Source organism: Staurois parvus, unplaced genomic scaffold (assembly GCF_062004578.1).
Source record: "Staurois parvus isolate SC_StPar_1 unplaced genomic scaffold, SC_StPar_1.0 ptg000475l, whole genome shotgun sequence".
In the NCBI taxonomy this organism is placed as follows: domain Eukaryota; kingdom Metazoa; phylum Chordata; class Amphibia; order Anura; family Ranidae; genus Staurois; species Staurois parvus.
Genome location: NW_028318271.1, coordinates 6,998,333 through 7,025,817, shown reverse-complemented (window position 1 = coordinate 7,025,817; position 27,485 = coordinate 6,998,333).

The following is a 27,485-nucleotide window of genomic DNA, read 5'->3' as shown; positions in this document are numbered from 1 at the left end:
GGGACAAGGTGCTTTGGGGGGGGAGCCCCCCCTGCCCCAAAGCACCCCCCCCATGTTGAGGGCATGTGGCCTGGTATGGTTCAGGAGGGGGGGGGCGCTCGCTCGTCCCCCCCCTTTCCTGACCTGCCGGGCTGCATGCTCGGATAAAGGTCTGGTATGGATATTGAGGGGGACCCACGCTGGTTTTTTTTTTAATTCCAGCGTGGAGTTCCCCCTTAATATTCATACCAGATCCGAAGGGCTTGGTACAGATGGGAGGGGGGACCCCACGCTTTTTTTTTATTATTTATGCAATAAAGGGAATTATTTTACATTCAGCTGTCAGTGGGGAACCCCGCTGACAGATGAAACATTAACTCATGGCTGTCGCTCCTACAATCCCGCATGAGTTATGTTATCAACTCATGCAGCATTTTAGTAATGAAAACCAATGCAGCGCTCATGTTTCAGCTGTCGGCGGATTTCCCCACTGACAGTTGAATGTCAAAGTATTGCAGTGATTTATAAACAGTTCTTTAAATAACTGGCGTGGGGTCCCCCCTCCCATCCATACTAAGCCCTTCGGGTCTCGTATGGATGTTAAGGGGTAACTCCACGCTGAAATTAAATAAAAAACAGCATGGGGTACCCCCCTAAATCCATAACACATACTTATCCGAGCATGCAGCCCGGCAGGTCAGGAAAGGGGGGGACGACGACGAGCGAGTGCCTCCCCCCCTCCTGAACCATACCAGGCCACATGCCCATACCAAATTATTCAAACATTTGTAAACAGACCAATTAACTGAAATGGTTTGACATTTGTACCCCAAATATGACGTTCCCTGAGGCGTTGGTAAACCGAGGTACGCCTGTATTAGTATTGCAATCCTTTGTATTGGGATACATAGAACCAACATACATCTGAATTGGCAACATAGCACAACATTTGTGTCACATTGGAGATATCTGGCTAGTTAAACTGACCATGCCCAGGGACCTAGGATTGATTCACAGCACAGAAATACAGGCTGGGTTAGCAATGTAGCTCCGTGGATTAGTGGTTAGCACTGCTACCTCACAACTCTAGGGTTGTCGGTTCGAATCCCAACCCCGGCGAGGTAGTAGCATGATCTCCGTGTGTGGCTGTCTTCACATACATGTTCTGGCAACATCTTTGCATTCTGTCTAAATGATCCCTAAAATGTGAATTAGAATGAGGCCTTGTCTGTTGAAACACCTTCAAAGCTGCACCTTATGTGAATGTCATACAATGGGATAAGATAAGGGCCTGAATTATTTGATAATGATGGTTTACACTCCACCCACTTTTGTGAAGGATTTGGCAAGCAAAGAGCTGACAGAGAGAGAGAAGAGTGAGACGAAGAAGAGTGAGCGAGAGATACATATGAAGAGTGATAAAGAGAGACATTCAGAAGAGTGAGCGAGAGAGAAGAGCGAGCCAGTGAGACAAAGAAGAGTGAGCAAGAGATACATACTGAAGAGTGATAAAGAGAGTCATTCAGAAGAGTGAACGAGAGAGAAAAGACTTGGTTGGTGAATCCACACATCAAACTTGTCACAAATCCTGGCGTGCATTTTTCCCCCAAATGCATAGCAGACCCTTATCCCAGCAGGCAGGTACCGCACGCCTTCAAAGATTTATTTCCTTTGTTGATTTTCCTGCTTCGCTCACACTATATGCAATTGAAAATTACTCTTTAAGTTGCCAATTTTACTGTGTTTTCTAGAGAATTACTAACTAGTTGTGTTTTCAATTGTGTGTAGCATTGCGATTTCTATTTGAGTCTAGATGTTAAATTGCTAATAAATGGCCACAATTCTCAAATACCTTTGAACTCTCGCTGCAACAAATGGTGTATGTTAATACACTCACATTCATTATATCCAATATCAGGTACGATGTCAATGCACAAATCGCACCTGAAATTGCACACCCTGGATGTGACTTGTCATGTGATTGGCATGGCCAGCAGCTTGCTCTCTGCATGGCAAATTGCACCCAATGTTACTGGGGGCCAACACCACTGTCACATCTAATCTGATGCGGCAATTGTCCAACTTACAGTGAAGTTGCACGAGTTCACAATCCAATTGGATGTGAACAGAGCCTACAGTGGCCAATAGGGTGCGACTTGGTCTACGATTTGCAAGTCGCCTGTCATGCCAATTGCATGGCAATCGCAAACAATGTTACTGGGGGCTACCCGGTCACATTAAAGCAGATTTCTAAGTGGTGTTATTGACACCACAGTCACATCATGTGACTTGCATAGAAGTTGCATGATTTCAAAGTCGGGGTACATGGTGATTTCAAGTGCAATTTGCAAGACATTCGACATCGATCTCTCAGCAAATTGCATGAAAAGTAGTGTATTCATTACTCTATTATTACTTGCGGCTCCTACCAAGTTTGAACCACAACAATATGAACGCTCCAATAGCGTGCTCATTGAGTGGGACTTGGCATGTGATTTGCACAACATGCAAGTTGTAAATCGTCTGCAAAGTCGCACCCTATTGTCTGCTATTAGAGTGACCACATGGGTGCGTTTCAAACACTGATTTCTATAGTAGTACATGTACTACTTTAGTGGCAATTTGCATAGAGATCTGTGTCAGATGTCTTGAAAATTGCATTGAAATGGTCAACTTTACTGTAAGTTGCATGATTTGTAAATCAGCTTTGCCCAGAGTGTAATGTTTGGTGATGTTTGATTTCTGGAGTGTTTTACCAATTGATGGGAAATTCACCATACTAGTCAAATCGATTTGTCATTTTCAGTATTGCATACAAGATGTGGTCATGTGACTGTCTTAACTCATGCGAGAATCTGGAGGGAATTGTGACCATAGTAGCAATAAAGGTTCCAATTGGGGTTCCCTTTCACATCCCTGCTCAATGTTCTGTTGTATGCTGCACACGTACATTTCACTGTATATATCTTTCTGATTTGTGGGGCCTGTATACCAAGGGTTAATGCAGGTAGGACGCGGATTCATCAGGTGAAAACACTTTCACTGACCAAACTAAGGTCAGTGGTGGGTGTGGCTTCATTGGGTGTGGGGCCTTGTTTGGCACGCTCCAAATACAACCTAGTTTATATAAAGACGTGCAGTAGGGAGTGATTTGGCCTGTTACTAGGCCGGGTGGTTTGTGACTAAGTCCTTGCTTGTAGTGGTTTGGGGGAGGAAGAGATTTTGTGCTGAATTGCCCCAGACACCACTCAGGCTGTGTTTGGAAGTGGGCTGGAAATGTTTGCATATTTTTGGCCTTGTAAAGTGTTTGTGTGTTATTGCACAATGATTGTGTTTTTTCTCTTTGCATTGAAAGCCTCACACATGTCAATCATTTTGTTTAAAATCTGCTCTTGTTTTAATTTTGCTTGCTTATTTAGACTCAAATGCTTTTTTCTTACAAACCTGCTGACAAATGTATGTGTAGGGTGTTTGTAGAGGTGGGAGGGGTTTTTCACATATGTCTTGTTTTCTTTATATTTTGATGTGTAGACTTTTTTTGTGAATGGATCTTTATACTAAATGATTGTGTAAGTAAACCTTATGTGCACGAAAATGTTACTTGATTCATCTTCCCCTTTGTTTCCTGCTATAACCTGAGCACACACAGTTCATTAGAAGTATCTTTAGATTGTAAGCTCTTATGAGCAGGAGTGTTTTCTTTTTGCCACATCAATCCTATTTTTGTGACTCACCAAGATATTGACTGTACCTACTTGTTCCTGCTGACCAAATAAATGAAGATATATTTGATCAATAAATGTTTCACCGATGTTTTTGTGTTTATTTTATGTTCAATATATGAACAACCTTAATAGTTACTTTGTATACTTATATAATCTGCTCAAATGTAGCTTGTAAGAGCGTGAATATGCAAGTGGGTGCAAACTGGCTTTTTCAAAACCAAACAAAAAAATAAAAAACCTGCTTGCACCACAATATTGTTATGTACTAATGAATATGTCACATTCACTGTGCAGCCAGCTACAGGTTTTCTACAATTTGATTTACAGTAATAAAATAGTCCCCACTGTATGTTGATTTTTGGCCTTTGGCAACAAATATATATTAGCCAAGGTTTAAAAAGAAAAAAATCACTAAAACACACATTCGCGAAAGCTATCATAGCCGTGCATAGAAATGAGCGATCGTGCATAGATATGCGCGATCGTGCACAAATAAACGCCAAACAGGTGTCCCCCATGGCGCACGAGCAGCTATCCTCCTGGAAGTCCGTCATCTGGTGCGCACGCACCCGGAAGTGGTTGTTGGGAGTGTAAGTGGATGAGAAGTGGTTGGAGGTTTTGTGTTGGTTGAAAATTTTGATAACTTTATTGGCATTTGGACATGGCGAGAGCACAGTTCTCAACTGAGGAGATGATCCTTATATGTAAAGTAACTGTGGCCATTGCAAATATGTTTAGAACATGTGAGGGATAAGTAATTGTAATTTTGTGGGTGGGGCCTAGCAGAATCTCACTTGGTGCACATGCTACTTATCTGTACATTAGCTCCTGGGTATTGATGGGTCAATTATATTAACCACTTGCCTACTGGGTACTCATACCCCCTTCCTGTCCTGGCCAATTTTTATCTTTCTGCACTGTTACCCTTTGAATGACAATTGTGCGGTCATGCCACATTGTACCCATCTTAAATTTGTATCAGTTTTTTCAGACAAATAGAGCTTTCTTTGGGTGGTATTGACTTGCTGCTGTGAGTTTCACTTTTTGCTCGATGAACCACAAAATAGCTCATAATGAATAAAAGTCTGTTTATATTATAACATTTGGTAAACTGGTAATTTAGCAACACTGATGTGCGTTGATGAGGCGGCACTGCTGGCCACAGGTGGGCGGAACTGTTGGGTGGCACTGGTGGGCACTGATCATCGGGGCCGACCCCTGCTTTGATAACTGCTGGTTCTCGGCAGTACTTTCCACACATTCTGACAGCGTGATGAAAGTGCAGCCAAGACCCTGCAAATGCGTTTCCCGGTGATCAGCGTGTCATTGGACATGGCTGATCACATGGTAAAAAGCCGCTGTGATTGGTCTTTACCACATCACGTGATCAGCTGTGTCCTTAGGACACAGCAATCATGGAGAGCGCGTTCTGCCAGGATGTCATATGACACCCTCCCAGAGCTGCCTGGATGCAGTGTAGCGTTATTCGGCTATCTGCGGTCACCAAATAGGTAACCAGCTAGGCCTTCATGGCTAATCTTTGAATATCTGGACATGTATACTGCGTATAATGCATTACATTCTACAATGTGTTGGTGTACATGGTATAACAGTGTGCAATGCGTTGCTGGATTCTGCATGACAGTGGACAGCGTATCACAGTGTGCAATGCGTAGCTCCAGCCTGCATGACAGTGTACAGTGCATTACAGTCTACAATGTGTGGGTGTACACGGTATCACAGTGTGCAATGCGTTGCTCCATCCTGCATGACAGAGTACAGTGCATTACAGTCTACAATGTGTGGGTGTACACGGTATTACTTTGTACAGAGTATTACAGTGTGCAATGCGTTGTACACTGCAGTGTGCACTAAAGCATTTTACACTCATGCACTGTACACACTAACGCATTTGACATTTCTAGTGTGCAATGCGTTTGTGTGCAATGCCTTGGACAGTACAATGCATTTGCAGTATTGGTGTATGTTTATTAAGCACAGATAATTCATCTGATTTTAGTTATCAAGGAGAAGTCTTCTCTGTCCCCCTGTTTATGAGGTGGAGGACAATTGTTTTCCGAAGAGGAGAGGAGACTTTTTTTCAAGGAGATCTGTATAGATTTCCAGAGATATGTGTAGATGGTTGAGGGGCTGCATGTGATCTCCGGAGATAATTGTGATTAATGATCACCTGAGTTAAACCAGTGAATGAAAAGTGTAAAAAAACATGGATTGAAAATAATCTGCACTGACCACTGTGCTTTGTCAAGCCACATATTGGCACATTCTGGTGTCACACAGATGCGATGTGAAATTTGCAGTGTTTTCTGTGCAAGCGCTGCACCGCATCACAACCGCAACCCCTTCATGCCACCTGCTGCGGCTTTCTAGGTGAAGTTACCAACACACCAATATTGGTACACAAAGCGTATTGCGATTTGCCAAATTGGATGGCATGCCTATTCATACCCATGTGCATACCCTGAAAAAGGGTCCTGCACATTTTTGGCCCGGATGCGGTGCAATTTGAGGTGTGCAAAATGTTTGTCTCTAATTGCAACGCACACAAATTGCATGTGATTTGCCCAGGAGTGCGGTGTTAGACCACAATGCATGTATGTGAAGCCAGAATAAAAGGATGTGGATTTTGTCTATTTTTACTTGCGCATGTTAACATTATGGAAGTGCGTTATTCTTCTGTTTAACATGCTATAGAAATGCAACATGCATTTGGATGTAGTGTTTTTGTATGTGCATTTTGGAAGTATTCTAAACACACATTGACCCTAGGGCCACACCATATCTCATGCAGGCCATAGATGGGTCGAAAATCGGCCGATTTTTCGGCCGAAAATAAAATCGGCCGATTTTCGGATCGTTAGTGGGCTATTTGTTCGGCCGTTTTTCGGTATTTTGGCAGATTTTTTTTTTTGGTAAAGTTGGAAAAAAACGGCCGAATTTGCCGATCGGCTGATTTTCGCGGCAATGATGGGCAAATCGGCCGATTTTTTTACTGATAAAAAATCTGCACATGAGCAGTGACCTGCAAGAGGAAGACAAAAAGAAGAAAAAGAAGAAGAGGATGATGATGATGAAGATGATGAAGAAGAGGATGATGATGATGAAGTAGAAGAAGAAGATGATGAAGAGGAAGAAGAGGATGATGATGAAGAAGAAGAGGAAGAAGAAGAGGAAGAAGAAGGATGAAAAATGAGAGGAATTCCAGTATGGCAAAAAGTGTCCCTGCAGAGAGCTCCGCTATTTCTTTGACAGTTCCTTGACATTTACAGCGGTTGCAACATTGTATCTATTTGTTTCCGAATAAAAACATCTGTATCCGAAATGGATACAAATACATTGTTGCAACCGCTATAAATGTCAAAGAACTGTCAAAGAAATAGCGGAGCTCTCTGCAGGGACACTTTTTGCCGGCTGTAGACGGGATGAAAATCGGCCGATTTTTTTTTTTACCATTGCTGGTAACGTCGGCCGCTTGAACAACCGATTTTTCATTTTTTAAAAGAAAAATCGGCTGTTTTTCTCCCCGTCTATGGCCTGCATAAGCATTAGTGTGCCTGGGGGAGGGGGGGGGGCCTTTGGCCTTTCCAAACACAGTAGATGCTCCAAGAATGTTTCCTTGAACTCTTGAAATGGTTAAAAAGGAAAGACACTCTAGATAGCCTGCACTGAGAATTGACTGTCATGATGACGTGTCAATGATTATTTGCTCTCATTTTTCAGGAGTGGTACTGCTTGCGGTTGAAGCTGGTAGAAATCCACCTTCACGTCCTCCACTCACCTTCACTTGTGGCCAGTGGATATTTTGTGGCCGCAGGCAAGAACTGGCATCGAGGACCTGCATAATGACCCTGGCATGCCAGAGGTGGTTTGGAAGCAGCACAGCAATTTGACCATCCCTTTCCTCTATGTTGGTTTTAGGGTGCAGAATTGCTTCTCGTTCGTGAACGGACTGTCGCCGGATATCAGAGTCCCCATATTTTCAAGATATGTTTTAGCCATGTTGGCTTATTTTTATGTTATTTTCCAAGTGTGTCGCACCTAACCGCACAATAGTGTGGTGCCATGCGTATTTGTGGCTGTGAATGGGGCTGTTTTTAATAGACGTGTGTAGGTGCAACAACGTTTTCATCATGGTACCTGCGCACATCTACATAGGGCATTGCATTTCTTTGCTGTGCTGGAAAATGTGTGTTCTTGCATGCGTTTCTGCACCACCAATGGTGTGAACAAGTCCTAAGGGCTGGTTCACACTATAGAAACAGTCTAGATGTGTTCCTGATGGGGTTTTTTCATGCCCTTTTGGCATGCATGTTTAGTGTGTTCCAGTACATTTTGGATGCGTTTTGGACATGTTTACATTGCATTTTTGTATCCCTTCCACTTATTTTTTTCTATTTTCTTTGTATTCAATGTAGTTAGGGACATGTGCGTTTTAGTACATTCAAGGACGTTTCAATGTGTTCCAGTACAGTTCTGTGCAGAAACAATGCAGCGCTGATGTGAACTATGACATTGACAACCATATAACCTTCTTTCTGTGCGTTTGTGATGCTGAAAAAGCAACTGAAACACATGTAGTGTGAACTGGCCCTAAAGGTTATTAGAGGTCAGGGAACAGGACTGACCAGGAATTGTGAATTCAATCAGACTAGTGGTGAGATACAATCAGCAATTGTATAATAATGTGAGATCTGAGCTGTAGCTGATAGAAAATGAGACACATTCACTTGATCAGTAAATAGATAGTTAAAGAGTGGGGCGGTGATCCATAGATTTGCATATGGGACAGGTGATGATGGGGTGGGGGAGGGGGTCAAGTTGTATAAGGAGACAGATTTAAAAGAGAAAAAAGTTACAATGAAATATACACGGCATGAAACTTGCACATGACCTAATTGGCAGAAGAACAGTACGCAAGTAACATTCATCCACTTTCTAGTCACTAGGCAAAATCATAATTGATTGATCAATATTCCTGCCACAACCCAGAAAATTGATCTCCATTTTTTTGGGATGTTGCCAAGACTGGGATTAGAACCCATGACCCAAGTGCTGTAAGTTCTGAGCTCTAACCACTAAACCACTGTGGGAAACACAGTTTGAGCTATAATGTAGAATAGTTACATTGTTTAAAAATGATAAAGCGAGCGCTGGTCAAATGATATAGACTAGTAAAATGGTATTACACAAGATAAATATAACCACGAACAGTAGTGCATGAACTCGTGAAAGGTCATCCACCCCTGTGACATTGTACTACACTATTGAGCACCTTTCTGGCTCCTGTGGCTGAGCTAATTCCTCCCCAGGACCATTTGGGCACCCACCCTGATGGATGGATGGATGGAGCTGGATGACTAACCCATAGCTGCCAGCATACCGCTGCACCCCCAGATGTGCGATGTGTATAACCCATGCACATTAATACTTTTTTTCTGGTGAGTGTAGACCAGTCCCAAGGGTGGTTTACCTTTCACGAGTTCATGCACTACTGTCCGTCACGGAGAGACCACACGTGCCATTCATAGGCACTCTCTGAGTTGGTACTCTCACACGAAGGACATTCCATTATTCAGGAATGATTCTATGAACTTATTTTAGCACGATTTACCAGTTTACATCATTATTGCAATTCTTTGCACTTTTTGGTTTTTACATGCGTTCATTATTGATCACATGCATTTATAGCGCTGCACTTGTCTTTAACATAGAATAGTTATGTGATTAAAGAGAATGAAGATATATAACTATATTGGGAAATTAGAAGTATATAAATTATTTGAGATATAAGTGTGAAAATGTTTAACATTTGAATATAGAATGTATGACATTCATTAGTAAATGCAATACTTTCCTGATCATTTTGGAGAAACAGCAAAAAAAAAAACATAGCAAAAGAGAATTTTCAGAATGTAATAGTACAGCTGTATTAGAATTTTCTATCAGGAAAACGCCAATGTTAATAAAGCCCGCGCTTATGCGCCATCTAGCGAATATATCCGGTATTGCACCTAAAGATGTGCCAGACGGGATACCTCATTCACTAATGGCAAAGTAGTCAGTAGACGCTCGTTAATGAGCTTGCTAGACGCTGGTCAGACGACTGATTGATTGACCGGAGTCTGCCTGAATGGTCAGACTCTGCTGATAGACTCAAATCTTAGTGAATCAGGGCCTTGGTGTCTAGTCCAGCATAAACAGTAGCAAGGCCACCACAAGTGCAACAGTAAGCAGTAGTAAAGTTTAATCTACCAGTGCTGGAACTATATTGCCAGAGAGCCTTTATTGTAGTGATGCTAGTCCTAGACCGACTGAGTATACACTGTGCAAAAGAAAAAGAGAACGGTAGAGGAGGGGGCAGAGAACAAAGGGGGCTTTCATAATAATTATTACGGGAGAAGCAGTCCTTTGAGATGTTCTTCTGCCTGCTAACGTTGGGGCCCTTTAATTAGCAATGGGCGAATAGCCCTCTCACCAGTTCCTGGGACCTCTAAGTGACCCCTCTCTGTAGAAGGAGGTGCCCCTCCACAGGATGCCTCCACTGATCAGTGATGGGAAGTAGAGGGTGAGAAGATGCTACATTCTTCCTGCAGCAACAGTGCAGATGTGATTGCTGTGGTTGGTGATGCGCTGCCTCAGGTGTCTCCACCCCCAGTCTTCAGTCTCTGGGTCTAGTCACTTGCCCTGTGGATGATCCATGTTCACCAGGACCAATGTGCACACCTTAGGTCCTGCGCTGCAAAGAGGAAGAGGTTTCCAGTGAAGTCTGGTAAAAGCTGTGCCACCACTCCCCTTCCGACTCAATGTCCTATGGGAACTATATTGTAAAGGTTCATGAGTCCCATTCTGTGATTGATGTTTCAGACTACAATTCCCATGATCCTCCACATTCATAGAAGTCCATAGGCTTTCCTGGCTACAGTCCTCCTCCAGCTGACTGTAGGGGATAGTGCAACACAACATTCAGCATAACAGCAGAAAGTGGAAGTAAATTGATTGTAAAAAACAAAACGTCTCCTTCTCCATGTTTCTGTGGTCCTGCACCTGGCTACACTTTGATACTTCATTCAGTAATTGCTCTGTGTACCTTGCATTGACATTGCACTGTTGGACTGAGTGTGTATATATACCTGTCCACATTACCTTCCTTGTAATTGTCAAAATCTTAAAATAATTTTTTGAACAGAAAAATGTACTTACTCAGCCACACCCATAAAAAAAGGTTATGAGGGTAACTTTCAGCTAAGGTTATGGTCAATGGATGTAAGGGCATATTTTTTTTTACACCTCTGCAGCTTACGCATATATTTGCAAATGTGTATAAACTAAACCCCTTGTTATAATGTCAACTGTTAGACAGGATTAATTTGGTGTTGCAGGCTGGCTGGGAAGTGAGCTGGGAATTTTTATTTGTTTTTTTTATATGTTTTGCCCTTCTATGTGCTCTTTGCTGCAAAGGCCAGTTATAGGTTGGGGTTGTTTGTACTGTTGGTGAATTGGTGAGGGGATGCATTGGATAGCTTCGCTGCCATTGTGGTATTGCTGGGTGTCTAGTGCATCCCTGTACCTTTAAGGAGGGGTGGGCTCCCTCCAGGCTTACCTGCCATTAATCAATCCATTACTATATATGTGCTCCAACTTTGGAGGCTCTCAAAATGTATAGTGTTTAGACTGCAGTACAGTGCAGTGGGGTGCCATGACGTGGGTTCTGCAGCTTACGCATATATTTGCAATGCGTGCAAACTAAACCCCTTGTTTTAAGGTGAATTGTTAGACTGGGTTAATTTGGGTTGTTGCAGGCTGGCTGGTAAGTAAGCTGGGAATTTTTGTTTGTTGTTCTTTGAAATTCTTTTTTTATACACTTGATTTTGATGCTGAAACCCACATACTAAGAACTTACTAGTTGTCAAGCTTTAAGCACTACATAACACACAACACAACCTAACTTAACTACTTGAAAGTAGTTCTGATTTTTGTCTTCACTGGTCTTGACCCTTAAATTGTAAAAACCTGCTGGGATCTTTAGTTCCACAACAATGCCGAATCACTTATTGGGTGCAGATTCCAAAAGCCTGGCTGGAATGTTGGAAAAATAAGTTGAGTTATTCAAAGAATTTGTGATATATTATCCTGGCCATGAATAAAACATGCTCAATAAACCATCTGCACATCATAAGCTATGTTTTTACTTTCTTTAAGTATTATACACAGGAATAAAGTTTATTTCCCATGTATGAAGCAGATGGCCGCGGTGCCTGATACATTCCGTATCTGTGCCTTGAGCAGGTCAGCGAAGCCGCGGGGAAGCTGTGTCCACATGTGTTTTTGGAGGAGATCAGAATATTCCAGTTCCCCGGGAGGGGAGGCTGACAGGTTCACAAACACACCGAGAATTAGGTAGGTGACACTGATATCTCTGTGGACCTGCAGTGGAGATAGGCTAGGTTGGAGGCCTGCTTGTTACTATTAGTACTGAACTTTAACGAATTGTTCATGATGGGGCCAATGGATAGCTAATTGCATACAGAACCCCAGACCTGTTCTGTCAGGAAAAGCAATGACTGACTACCACACGCTAGGAGGTCTACCTGCCACAGGAGAATGCAGAGTGGATTTAATGCTCTTATTGCTAGAACAGCTCATCATGTGTTTTATCCTCTCAGAAAAATGGCCTCCAACAGAGTAAAATTAAAAGTCACAGGGCCCTGGTACAAATTTCTTAAGCACAACTCCAAGTGAACCATGTCAAGGCAGTACTGTGTCATAGAATTCTACTCTAGTCCAGGGGTTAAAATTTCGAGTCTAGACCTACTAGCCGGTCACAAAACTTACTCTCCACCAGTTGCCCCACCCAACCTTGCCCAGGTCCGCTCCAACCCCAGCCCGCCCCAAACCCCACCCCCAGCCAGCCCCAACCCTGCCTCAAACAATGCCCCCTTAAAGCTTATGAAATTACATTTTTCTTTACAATAAATTGTCCAAAATATAAAACTGTACACAGTAATGTATATTCCCCCTCCCCTGTACTCCATTATAATATGACATGTACACAGTAATGTATATCCCCCTCCCCTGTACTCCATTATAGTGATATGACGTGTATACAGTAATGTATATCCCCCTCCCCTGTACTCCATTATAGTGATATGACATGTATACAGTAATGTATATCCCCCCTCCCCTGTACCCCATTATAGTGATATGACATGTATACAGTAATGTATATCCCAGCTCCCCTGTACTCCATTATAGTGATATGACATGTATACAGTAATGTATATCCCCCCTCCCCTGTACCCCATTATAGTGATATGACATGTATGCAGTAATGTATATCCCCCTCCCCTGTACTCCATTATAGTGATATGACATGTATACAGTAATGTATATCCCCCTCCCCTGTACTCCATTATAGTGATATGACGTGTATACAGTAATGTATATCCCCCTCCCCTGTACTCCATTATAGTGATATGACATGTATACAGTAATGTATATCCCCCCTCCCCTGTACTCCATTATAGTGATATGACATGTATACAGTAACGTATATCCCCCCTCCCCTGTACTCCATTATAGTGATATGACATGTATACAGTAATGTATATCCCCCCTCCCCTGTACTCCATTATAGTGATATGACATGTATACAGTAATGTATATCCCCCCTCCCCTGTACTCCATTATAGTGATATGACATGTATACAGTAATGTATATCCCCCTCCCCTGTACTCCATTATAGTGATATGACATGTATACAGTAATGTATATCCCCCTCCCCTGTACTCCATTATAGTGATATGACGTGTATACAGTAATGTATATCCCCCCTCCCCTGTACTCCATTATAGTGATATGACATGTATACAGTAATGTATATCCCCCCTCCCCTGTACTCCATTATAGTGATATGACATGTATACAGTAATGTATATCCCCCTCCCCTGTACTCCATTATAGTGATATGACATGTATACAGTAATGTATATCCCAGCTCCCCTGTACTCCATTATAGTGATATGACATGTTGAATACAGTACTTACTCCTAGTCCCTCCGAGTCCCCCGCGGCAGTGGAGAGGGTGTCTCCTCTCAGCGGAGCAGAGCGGACCTCTCTTGCACCTGTCCCCTCGGCGATGGTGCCGCAGAAGCCGGAAAACGGAAGCTGTAAACCGGAACTCGGCTTCACAATGAGGCTTGGAGCGCAGGTGCAGTCGCTCCATGCTTCATCTGTGCCACAGAGGAATTTTTCCTCGCATTTGGAGAGCGGCTTTTTCAAGCCCTGCTCTGGTCTATAGCACCACCCACACTGGGGCATACTGTACATAGCAAAGAAAAAATGAGAGCAATGTTTCTGAAGGTTACCCTATTCCTCATGTAAACAGGACCCTAGCCATGGTCAGTTCTTGACATTCTGCAAGGGGCCTAAAGTTTCAGCCCACAGTCGCCTCACAGCCCATGCAGACTAAACGGTCTATCAACTTGGTCTATGAATGGTGGGTTGAAAACCCCACCCTACACCACCCCCCTGGTCCAAAAAAGCACCAATCCATAAATGGATGGGATTATTCATGCCAGCCAAAAATCAAAAATAGTAACAAAGGGACTTTGAATGTGCCTCCATTAGTGAATATATGAATCATACAGACATAAAAATAAAGCAATCTTTTATTACAATTTAGTATAAAATCTGCCAAAAAGGCATATCAAAATGTCATTAACATCAAGATTATACAGGAGGATAAATTGCAAGTACAATGCAGGTCTAAGCATTTCACGGACCAAACTGCTTCATCTGAAGCCTCATAAAGATTTCTGTTAGAAGTTGTTGTAACTGTAAAAACAAACAGAAAAATAATACATGCAAATTCCAATGTAAACAAATAACAGAATATATGAAAACAACTTCTGGGCATGGTGGGAGGGGCCAACAGGCTCCTATAAACATCACAGCATTCTTTCTCAGATTTTATTTCACAAACTAGGGCAATCTATGAAAGATCATATCCCTGGAATTCCTTTAGACATGCATGTTTCATCCTGCTAGCCACTAGGTGCTGCAGACTTTAACTGTGCAATATGCTGAACAGCTGCTTGATTTGTAATTCCTTAATTTTCTGCCTGACTGACTTGATTTGTTTGATTTATAATCAAGCAATGGATTCAGAAATTTCACAACCAAAGTCTGCACTACCAAGGGAGCATGCATGTCTAAAGGGAGCTGGGAATGTGTTCTTTCATATAATCGAGAACGAAACGAGTGTTGGCAAAGAAAGCTAACAGCTGTGAAAGGTGAACAATAACAGTATGGATAAGGAGAGAAGAGTGATGATGACTGAAGTCCTTCCGACAGGAATGAAAATGGGTTATATTATGGAATTGCAAGTTTCAAGTGTGGGAAAAGGGTAAGACTTAAGTTCAGCATTAAACCTAATGGCAGCGTTTTTTTTTTTTAATTATTGCCCATCTTTTTTTTATCCGCATCTTTTGTATCTATAACCCAGAACTTAAACCTAAAACAGTGTATCAAAATAAAATTGCCCTTGAAAGAAGCTTCAATGTTTTAGCCAAATTCCGATTATAGTTCAGGAGCAAAAAGCACTAAATATAGCAGGGTAACCTGAAACAGCTGCAGTAATTGCTTCAGCAAAAGAACAGCGATAAAACGTAAATTCCCTCTCAATTCAGTGGAAGTTGTACATTGTGAATTAACCTTTTAACTCCTGGAATTGAATTTCAGATTTGTATTTTGTATGAGTGGTATACTATGTATGCTGGATGTATGCGTAAGATGTGTGTGTTTAACAGTCAGCAATGTGTTGGGAAGTGGACTGTAACCGAGAGAAAATGTTGTATGTAAAATGTTGGATGACCAAAATATTTAAATTATTTATATTGTACACTGACTGAAATTTAGCTAGTTCAGAAGGGACCGGATGAATTTCGACCAGTGTGTGGCCATCCCCACTTGACAGAAGTAGATCATTTGATCTAATTCTACCAAAGAGACGTGTTGGAGAATTGTCCTTGATGAGTGGCTGCAGCCAATCAATTACAGCCGCTGATCAGTGTATTCTGACAGTGACTGGTTTCGATGTCAGAATACATTTCCTGATGGGGGGAGTTCTCCATCCAATTCGTTTGTGTAGATGGCGGAATCTGTTAGTTTTTAATTTTAGACAGCTAACTTGGTATGGGCAGCTTAGAAATGTTCCCTCACGGTCAGGGGTAGACTGACAACTCATGGGGCCCCCGGGCAATAGGGGATCATGGGGCCCCTGTGTCCTTGCCCAAACCCAAAAAAGCCTTTAAAAAAGGTACCAGGGGCATCTCATGGGGCCCCCTACTGACCCCGGGCCCTTGGGCAGTGCCCGAGTTTCCAAATGGTCAGTCCGCCCCTGCTCACAGTAGTATAACAGCAGAGGTTCTGTTCTATGACTGGCAGAAGTTGTCGTTCAATCAGAAACATGGGTGGGGGGTGGTAGAGTGTAGTCAGTGGAGAGGATCATAAATGCAACACACGCTTGGAGAGAGAACATCTCAGGCCCAGCATGTTAGCACACTGCGATGTGCCCATCCTGTTGGAAGACTGAACCTGAGAGCATGTTCTCCTTACAAGAGGCTCCTTGCAAAGGGAAGTCAGATGGGATAACTTATTTCTCTACTGAGGGCTGTGAAACATTGGAGTGTACCAATTACTAGGAGCACCTGTGTACAGGGGCGGACTGACCATTCAAGCACTCGGGCACTGCCTGAGGGCCTGGGGTCAGTAGGGGGCCCTATGAGATGCCCCTGGTAACTTTCATAGGCTTTTTTGGGTGTGGTTTGAGTGTGGGCAAGGACACAGGGGCCCCATGATCCCCTATTGCCCGGGGGCCCCATGAGTTGTCAGTCCACCCCTGCCTGTGTACAAAGGGTACCCATTGTAATTGGCAACTCATCACTGATCTGTTGGTCATGAAAAATACTATGATAAAAGATTTCCAGTAAAGAGATCTATTACATTCAGACAAGTTACCCCAGCTGCATTATCATAGGAGAACCCAAGCAGTGAGAACCTTCATATAAGAAGAAGCTGGAGATGGTGTCCTGGCAGAAATGAGTCTGGTGTGGAGCAGCAACATTACCAGGAATTGAAGAGCAATGAGGTTGAGGGTGGATTCTTAGAAGAGGATTAGGGTGACACTCTTAGAGCTTGGAGACAAATGGTCAACTCTCAGGTTGTTCATGCAGAGGAATTTGTGCTGAGGGTGACCTGCTTAGATCCACCCACTTAAACATTCCTTGAGTACAAGTAAAGCTTGGATACACTGAGGGTGTTTGTCCCTGGACCTACCTAGCAGTAATATTTTCTGACGTAGATCAATGTTTTGTCTTCTAAGGTTCTTTGAGGTTTTAGGAGTTTAGCACCCTCCTAGTTAGTGTAGGTTTCTAGGCAAATTTAGTGTAACTCCTCTGTAATCGGTGGAGCAGTGATTGATAGCTTTAGTCTTCTCAGTATCTCACAGGCTGCTGGTCTGCTTACTTATCCCTGCATTCTAGAGGATTCCAGAATCCTAGTGGGAGGAAGAATAGAGATTCAGCATAAATATTTATGGACACCTAACCAATCCCTGGGGAGGTGTCTCCAGTAAGTGGTTGGAGAGCCCATATATAGTCTGAGGCTTAGAGCAGTGTGTGAGGTTCCTGAGTCTAGTTCTGCCAGAAGAGAACCCTGTGCATGGGCTCTGCCCCTGGGGCAGGCTGCTGTAGGTGCCGTTCAGGAATCATCAAGGTCCCAGCTGCAGATTAAACTGAGGGACCCATTCACAGAGACTGATCTGGAAGAGCTTTCTTCTGGGTCTGGAGAGCTCACTGAAGAGTACTTGGTGGAAGTTGGAGAAAGAGTGTCCAGCTTTTCTGTGGTAGTGTGAGCCTGTGCCTCCCACACTGAAGAGTGCCCAGAGGATATTGAAAGGAGGCAGCCGATGATCCTATGGCATTGTGAGTAAATTACCTAAGTGCTGTGCCTTAGTGACTGTGTGCAGTTCTCACACATTTTAGCCAGTAGAGAGTTGTGTGAGACTTTTTGTGCAGATCAGTATGAAGAAAAAAGTCCCCAAAGAACTTAGTTCAGCAAATTCTGGGGTATCCCATGCTCTCTTCACCCTTTCCAAGTTATTTTACATTAAAAACATTAAAAGACACCTCTAGACTCTCCTGCTTGAGCCAGTGGAATGGAGAAAAACTGAGTGTGTGATTGTGTGTGCGCTAATTTTGGGGAAAGGAAACCAGCGTCTGTTTCGGGAGTGTGCTACAGCAGTAAGTAAAGTAACCATTGTATACAAATACAGCACTAGTGGTGAAATTTCAGCCATGAATTTTGGGTGAGGTAGGTTTTAGTGCAAGAAAATGTGCTATTGATGGCTGTATTAGAGACCGATAATATGCTCATGTCACGGAAACCACCGTGACCTGGGTTCCTGGAGGGGTCTGGGGGCCAGCCTCCTTCCTACTGACTATGGACCCAGGATTAAGGAGACCCCCTTTCTTGAGGTTACAAGGAACTTTTCCCCAAGAGGGTTACATCACTTTCCTGGGTACCTGGCTTGCCATGAATTATACCAGCTACCCTTTCCATGCAATTACAGCTGGAGGGACTACTTCTGGGACCCCTTGGCATATTGTTCATAGTGAAACTATTATACTGGAGTGATGTGTTATGTGCAGGGGGTGAATTCCAGCATATGTGCGGTTAAGAAACCTTATTTTCTGTTACAGGCTTCCTGGCATCAACTGTTGTTTGCTGTAATTAGGTTTAGATGATATGCTCTCACTTTGTTTAATCACCTCCAGAGTCCAGACTGCTAGGTGCCAGGAAGGAATACATGGTTTTCTTGTGTTTGTTTATTCGTTTACGTAATTTAATTTTCCCCTGGGACTTGTAATGTGGGCCATACCTGTCTAGGGGAAGGTTTTTCTGTATAAATGTTTTGCTGTTTGTTAATAAAGTCAGTCCTGTTTTATGCCAACATTGATTCTGTCTGATACTTGGAGTAAATTTGCTATATTCTGGTTCCAGAGTGGAGGAAGCTGTAGTTTGGCAGAGATACCCAGTTGGAGTGTCAGGCAGTCCATCACAGCTCATGTAATATTTTTCTGTGTGAATTCAGAGTACAGTACCAGTATACAAATAGCCGCTACAGAGAGAATCTGTAGATATTTAAGATGAAATGCCAATAAGACAATGTGAATAGCAAACATGCAAAATGCATAAGCTTCACTAAGTAGGATATGGTTGGCAGATAAAGGAGATATAGGGTGTACCTAAACTCAAGAACAAAAATGTAATATATTACTGCTTATCAGTTCTTAGATGTGGTGTCTGCATTTGTTTTTTGGGGCTTTTTTTTCTTTACTTTCACCTGGTGATCCTGTCTGTAACACACTTCCTGTCCTAGAGTGACAACGCTCACTGTACTCTGGGCCAGTGCTTTCACTAGACAAAGTAGGTGGCCGTCTAGGATCCACTGCCACCTAGGGGCACCTGGGCACAGCACAGGCTGGCACTCTCTCTGGGACGATGCCACATCATGAGTGGTACTTCAGCTGAGAGGAGTGGTGGCAGAGGGGAGGGTGCTGGGTGTCTGGGGCCAGTGTAGCATCTGAGCTGTCGCTCCTTCAAGTGCTCCTCTCAGACTCAGCCCCTTACTGCAAGCTGCCTGGTGGCTGCTGATCATTATGGAGTTCCAGCCTTTCTCTTCCCATTCAACAGCGGAGCTGCGCCTGCGAAGGAAGGTAATGTCTGTCTCTCATGTCTGTGTGAGTGTCACCCAACCAGCCAGCCATCCATCACATGTGCAATGTGCCAGTAAGTGATGACATCAGCAAGATCCCACAGCCTGTTCTTCTAGTGCCTGCTGATCTGTGTCAGTGTTGGTGGTTGTATCAGATCTGTCACTGTGTGGGATCGCTCAGTTCGGATGTCCTCTGTGTGTATGGGCTGGGCTGCCTGCTGTCACAGTGTTTTATCTCCCCCCATTGCCTGGGGAATTCCAGCCTGGGATCTGTCAGAGTGTGGATCCATCATCCTCCACTCACTGCAACTGCCACCCTGCCACTGCCAGCCACAGATACAGTCCGTCCGTGACACTGATTTTGTCTTTATTATTGGTGCTGGTGGCATCTTGTGGCACTTATTTTTAAGAGAAATGTAGCAGTTTCATGTTTTGCTGATTTAATCATTTCTAACATTTTTAAATGTATTTATTTATCTTTTTTGGGGGGTGTAGGGGGGGGGGCGTAAGTAGCTGGTCTTGCCTAGGGCACAAAATAGTCTGGTACCAGCCTTGACTGTACTATATTTATGGAGAGTCAGCAGTCACTATACCATGGGACTACAAAGACCCTCCCTGCCTTCTTCTTCATACCATTGATAACAAGGGTTTGTCCTCGAAAACAGCTAGGAACAAACTCAATGATAAGAATGCAGCACAGACAGAGCACAGAAAGTATTTAGATCACAACATTTCTGCCAGGATCAAGAAGTCATTTATTTGCACTTATAGACTAGATATAACAACATTTTTTCAATGGTATATTTACCAGACCAAATGGGGTTTACATACCCTTTACCTTTTAGGTTCCCTGCCAATACATTTTTTTATATTTTTGAACAAATTCATATTCACATTTTTGAGTAAATTCATATTTATATATGGGGACAATGGGGACACTGCCTTACACTAGGAAATTGAAATTTGGCATCCGGCCGGTTGCTTTGGGAAATGCAGTCTTTTCTTCCAGTTGGTGTAAATGAATACCAAATGTCTATGGCAGAATAACATGTACAGTATATATAGCCTTGTACATTTTACATGTGTGTGGCCAGAATCACCCTGTTTGACTGTGCAGAATATTGGACAGGAATCCTACTAAGTTTGATTAAGTGGTACAACATCACAGAAACAGCTCTACTCTCTAAGGTACATGTGGAGAAACAGTTAGTGAGAAATAATTATAAACAAGACGAGTTTGGTTTACATATTATATGTAAGTCATGATTCACCAGGAGCACATGGTTCTAGTTAACAGGTCTTGGAATGTATCATCATTACACTTTTTATACATACAGCACTGATGGACAGCTTGGCCTGTAACCCTGATGCATCACAATGTACCTGGCAGGCTATGTGAACAGGGAGACTAAACCTGAAATAAATATTTTGGTATGAGGCAGTGATTGGGGAATAGTACAATCTGGCCTTTCCTTTAATCAAAGGATAATTCTGTATACTAAAAGTCATTAAAGTGAATCCTTTATTCAGATGTAAAAATATAATAGTGCTTTGCGCATCGTTAAAGTGGTAGTAAAGCCACTTTGTTAATTTTTACCTACAGGTCAGCTTATAATAAAGCTCACCTGTAGGTAAAATGAATATCTCCTAAACATGCACCGTTTTTTTCCAGCTGGCGCATGTCCTCTGAAGGAATGGCATACCAGTGCCATTCCTTCAGAGCACTGTGCCATATCTCAAGACTCCCGTGCGCATGTGCGGGAGTGACGTCATCGCGGCTCAGCCAGCCAGATGACTGGAGCTCGCGAACCAGGAAGGAAGACCGGGTCAAGATGGAAGCCTGTACAGCAGTGACAGGAGGGCTTCATTTTAAGATAAGTTTTACATAATGTACTAGTATGTGATGCATACTAACACATTATGCTTTTACTTTGCAGCGATTTAAAAAAAAAAGTTTTTGGACACGGTTTACTACCGCTTTAAAGCCCAGGGCTGGACACACAATATGTGGCGATTGTGCTACTGCATAGGCCGCATAGGACAAGATTGTCAAGAAAGAGCCCAAGTTCTCCAGCTCTGATTGACCGAGGACAGTAGACACTATAGAGCAACTTTTTTCAACCAAGTTTCCATGGAACCCTAAGGTTCATCCAGAGTTTTCTAGGAGTCTCAGATAAAGTCCCACTGAAACCAATGATCTTTAGCTATATTTAAAAGGGGGACTCTCCCCACTGATCACAAATTTAAAGTGATTGTAAACTCAAAATTAACAAACTTTTACAAATATGATACATTACGACTAGTTGAGTGTTGAGATAGGACCTGGTGGCCCACCTGCAACTGTTATTTTTGTTCTTGTTGATTGTTCTGTTCTTCTTTTCTTCCTTTTCTTTTTCTGACTTTTATTTCTTTTACTTAATTTCTCCACACTTTGTAAAATCTTGATTGACCCGATACTCAATATTCACAGCAAAGGGCTCTTAAAGATGTAACCCTACTGTTTGATGTATGCATGCTATGTACATTTCTATTTGTACCAGTCTGTAAGATTGCCTCATTTCCTGTTATCTACTCATGTACTCCCTTTCAATTTTCAATAAAAACAGTTTGGATTAAAAAAAAAACCTCAAAGTTAAAAAAAATAAAGCAGGTTTATACGTACCTGCTCTCTGCAATGAAATTGCCCAGAATGGCCCTGAACCTCCTCTTCTCAGGTCCCCCACCATCGCTCTTGTCTCCTCCTCTTCTCAGTAGCTTCCTATCGTAGCACACCTCTGGGCTCTGCCCCCTCCCTGGTCATAAGATTTGGCTGACAGCAGCCAATGGCATGGAATCATTCAGCTTGGAAGTCATCAGCTTATAAAGAAACAACAAATTGGGGACTATTTTAGAGGGGGGGCATTGTGTTTTTAATATAGCATGATACAGAATAATAAACAAATTGGCACAGAAACAGGTGACATGGGACAGTAATCCCCTTCTGGGTCTAATGGACTGTCCATTGTAAGAAATGTATAGAAATCTCTGTGACAGAAGTGTTGCAGTCCCCTACCCCCAAAGGCTAGTGGAGGCCTTCAAAGGCTAGAAAGTCTGATATTTACCCCAGGGCTGTGTCTTTGGTGTGTGGTGGGGTACAAAACAGTGGGCCTCAGCAGGGGCGGACTGACAACTCATGGGGCCCCTGGGCAATAGGGGATCATGGGGCCCCTGTGTCCTTGCCCACACTCAAAAAAACCTATAAAAAAGGTACCAGGGGCATTTCATGGGGCCCCCTACTGACTCTGGGCCCTCGGGCAGTGCCCCACTGCTCGAATGGTCAGTCCACCCCTGGGCCTCAGTCACTTTTATGGTGATTGAAGATTTTATTTTTACTAGAGAGGACAAAAGGGATCCAGATACCCATGGCTGTATACAGATTCCAGACTCTACCTCCTGCTATACAGAAGCCGGAATAGGCATTCTGTAATTTGCAATACCTTAGACAGAGAATGGGTGGCTATATTCTTACTCCCCACTGAGTTATTAGTTTCCCTGAGGGGCTCCAGCTTTACACAACGTTCAGAGACATCTCCTGCAGCACACTATCCCAAGATCAGCTTATTTAATCCAGACAGAGCCACCTTCAGGCATAAACCCCAGATCTATTGTTTTAAGCACACAAACACCCTCTGTAGGTAGACGTAGGAGGACAGCAGAATCCTCCCCCTGCCAGACTTACTCCTGGTGGGGGTAAAAACATCCTCACAAGGTCAATCCAAGTATTTATGCCCTTCTCCACCATGCATCACTAAAATCTCCCAGTAGATTGTCTAGGAAGGATATAAATATTCAGAATCCACATCTATAAAGTACCTCTTCCCACTCTGTTGCCAGGGCGCACCCCAGCATTAGGCACAAGTAGATAATCTGGCTTGGTTTACAGGAGACAAAGCACAGACAGAGACTATTAGACATGTGCTGTCCATTTTGTTTCTGAAATTTACATAATGCTGAGATTTGGATGTATCCGAATTTCTGAATTACAATAGTAACAAATTAAAACAAATCTGAAATAACAAAATCAAATTTTCTGCGGAAATCGAATTCAAATTGAAAACGAAATCAAATTCGACAACAAATTCAAAATATAAACATATTGTCGACTATTGCTGATTTATTGCAAAGACTATGTGCATTAGTATTAGAATATATCTGTCTTTTGAAATTCAAAAAGAATAGAACAGAATAGAATATAAGGGCACAGAAGAGACTGGGAAAAAATAGAAAATATTTCAATAGAATACAGTAAACTAGAAAAGCTACAATTTCTGGGGAAATTGTGTGAAGTGTTCTTGCCTCCACCTTTATATTGTGAGAATCACAAGACCCAGACCTACATTTTGATGCATAGTTTGTCTCTGAAATATTAAAAATGAAAGCACAGTTGCAGTTTAGAAATTGCCCTTCAAATTTGAGGTGGCTAGAGTGGAGTTTCAATGAATGTCAATGGGCGGCGTGAGTTGCAAACAAATGGTCATATTGTGAAAACTATCAAGACTGTGGCTTAGCCGTGGACATTTTTAGTGGCAGCAGGGATAGCTGAATGTTTTGATATAAGATTTGTGTAGGTGGGCTTGAAAATGAGGGAGTGATGGCAGTTTAGAAATCATGTCCTGAGTTTTCAGCTCACACTCTAGCTTTTGTCAGCTCACACTCTAGTTTTGAACATTCCGACATTCATTCCTATGGGACCAATTGCACCACAAAAACGCCGATATTTTGTGAACCATTCGGCAAAACGTTCCACAAAGTAATAGCACACCAATTGGGAACAATCCGCACGTTTCAGTATATTACTATCTATGTAGTGTAAAAACTGCGGGAGGAGTTAGGGTGGTAAATTTGGCTATAATAATAGGAATATATATGTGAGTGCCATGCAAGAACACTTAAATATAGCTGTCTTCCGAAATTCAAATTTCCAAAAGAATATAATAGAATAAAACAGAATAGAACAGAGTGAAATAGAACTGAATAGAATAGAATAAAATAGAAAACAAAATAATAGAATAAATCAGAATAGAATTGAAAACAAAGGAATAGATTAGAAAATAAAAAATAGAGTACAACAGAATAGAATAGAAAAGAAAAGAATAGAACAAAAAATAGAATAGAATAAAATAGAACATGGCCCTCAAATTTTGAAAATAACAGAATTGAATAGAATAGAATATAAAATAATAAAGTAAAGCAGAACAGAATGGAATAGAAAATAAAACAATGGAATAAAATAGAAAATAAAGGAATAGAATAGAAAAAATAGATTAGAAAAGAATAGAATAAAATAGCAAGAATTGTAACTGTCTTCCGAAATTTGAATTTCAAATAGAATAGAACCAGTTATTCTTCTGATTGATTTGATATTTTCTATTCAAATTCAATTCAAATAATAATAAACAAAGCTAAACACAACCAGTTTTGTTACGAATGCAACACTAAATTAGTAACTTATTGAATCGATCCAAAACAAAACAAATTTTTTCACTCTGCACATGTCTACAGACTCTCAGTAAAGCTGTGGCTGAATACAACCAGAGATTGCTAAATTTAGGGTTCCTGAATTCCTGCTTAAAAGACTGTGGCTTTGCGTAAAACTTTTATCAGTTGCACAGGGCTGGGTATAGATCCCCCACTGGGGGATACAACTGTTCCCTCTCCATCCAGCGTGAAGCTATCTGGTTTTGGAGAAGACACTATTTAGGCATTACTAGCCAAAATAACAAAACTCAAGGCTGACCACAATAAAATGTCAGCAACAAGGACACTGACAAGTATACAATAATAATGAGTCATTCAACATTTTAAGACAGATTGTGTATATATTTCATCATGATAATCGTGTTCTGAACTATGTGGTCCTATCGGCCATGTTTATCTCTGATGCTCCAAAACAGTTTATTAGATTAATGTACTTAGCAACCATGAAATGTCTTTACAACACATGCGATCATTATCCCATTCTTGGATCAATATTGCACATTATCGAGAGTCTACTGGCATAAATCTTTCTGAAACGCTTGCCATCAATGACTAGAATGGAGTTTGGTCCCGCTATGAAAAGAAAGCAATTGGAAGAAAGGAACAGTTCCTTTTTTTCGGTGCCACATAATCCTCCCTCGGTGGAATTTATTGGGTATTACGTCTGTGTTTTATAATCCAAGGCATCCTACGGAGATATTTCACAAGATCCAAGCATTGCAATCTGCAAGGAATGTGTAAACCAACACCAGATAGCCAGAGGGAAGGCAGAGGATTCTGATAGAAGAATGCAAGGACATCTCTAGGAAATCATCTCGTTTATGAAACCTCTGCTTCTCTGTCCTTCACAAGGCAATTTGTTTTGTTTTTATGTTTTATATTCACTCATTTAGCTCCAACATATTCTCCATGGCTTTACAGAGGCCATAGAACCATCATATGATTTCCTGCCCATAAAGAGACTAACAGTCTATTATCCCCATTACAGTCACACTACCACATACCACATATATCAGCCAATGCTGGACAGAAGTTAAATAACCCATCAGTAGTTAGCACAGAGATATATATTATGTGAAAAGTTACAAATGGGTATGGGTTTATGGACATATGGAAATATTGGCTAATATGTTAAGTAACCTTGTGAATGACCCAAAGATTGCAAAGCTTTAATGGTAATATAAGCTCTCAGAGTCATTGTTTTGTACAACCAACATCCGGGGAAAAAAAAAAAAAATATATATATATATATATTCCTAAGAAAAATTAAAGGAAAGCTTTGAAAACACATCAGATCTCAATGGGGCAATATCTCCTGCTGGATATCTATACTGATATGGACTGGGTAATGTGTTAGGAACGTAAGGATGCCCCATCGTTTGATGGAAATTTTTAACCTACAGAGGACTGAATTCAAAGACACTCCAAAAATCAAACTGAAAAAATGATGCAGCAGGCTAGTCCATTTTGCTGAAATTTCATTGCAGCAACTTAAAATGGTACTCAGTAGTTTGTATGCCCCCCACGTGCTTGTATGCATGCCTGACAACGTCGGGGAATGCTCCTAATGACGACGGATGGTGTCCTGGGAGATTTTCTCCCAGATCTGGACCAGGGCATTACTGAGCTCCTGGACTGTCTGAGGTGCAACCTGGCAGCATGGACCGAAACATGATATCCCAGAGGTGTTCTATTGGATTTAGATCAGGGGAGAGAGGGGGTCATTCAATGGTATCAATTCCTTCATCTTCCAGGAACTGCCTGCATACTCTCACCACGAGGCCAGGCATTGTCATGCACCTGGAGGAACCCAGGACCCACTGCAACAGCATAAATGCCAATCGAGCTCTATGGTGCTGGGCAGTGAGCAAGAGGGCCACTAGAGGAGGTCGGGCCCTCGGACCACCCTCATGAAGTCTGTTTCTGATTGTTTGGTCAGAGATATTCACACCAGTGGCCTGCTGGAGGTCATTTTGTAGGGCTCTGGCAGTGCTCATCCTGTTCCTCCTTGCACAAGGGAGCAGATACTGGTCCTGCTGATGATATAAGGACCTTCTACAGCCCTGTCCAGCTCTCCTAGAGTAACTGCCTGTCTCCTGGAATCTCCTCCATGCTCTTGAGACTGTGCTGGGAGACACAGCAAACCTTGTGGCAATGGCACGTATTGATGTGCCATCCTGGAGGAGTTGGACTGTCTGTGCAACCTTTGTAGGGTCCAGTTACTGCCTCATGCTACCAGTAGTGATGCTGACCCTAGCCAAATGCAAAACTAGTGAAAAACAGTCAGAAAAGATGAGTAGGGAAAAAAAATGTCAGTGGCCTTCCCCTGTAAAACCATTCCTGTTTTGGGGTCATCTCATTGTTGCCCATCTAGTGCACCTGTTATTAATTTCATTAACACCAAAGCAGCTGAAACTGATTGACAACCCCCTCTGCTATTTAACTAACCAGATCAATTTCTCAGGAG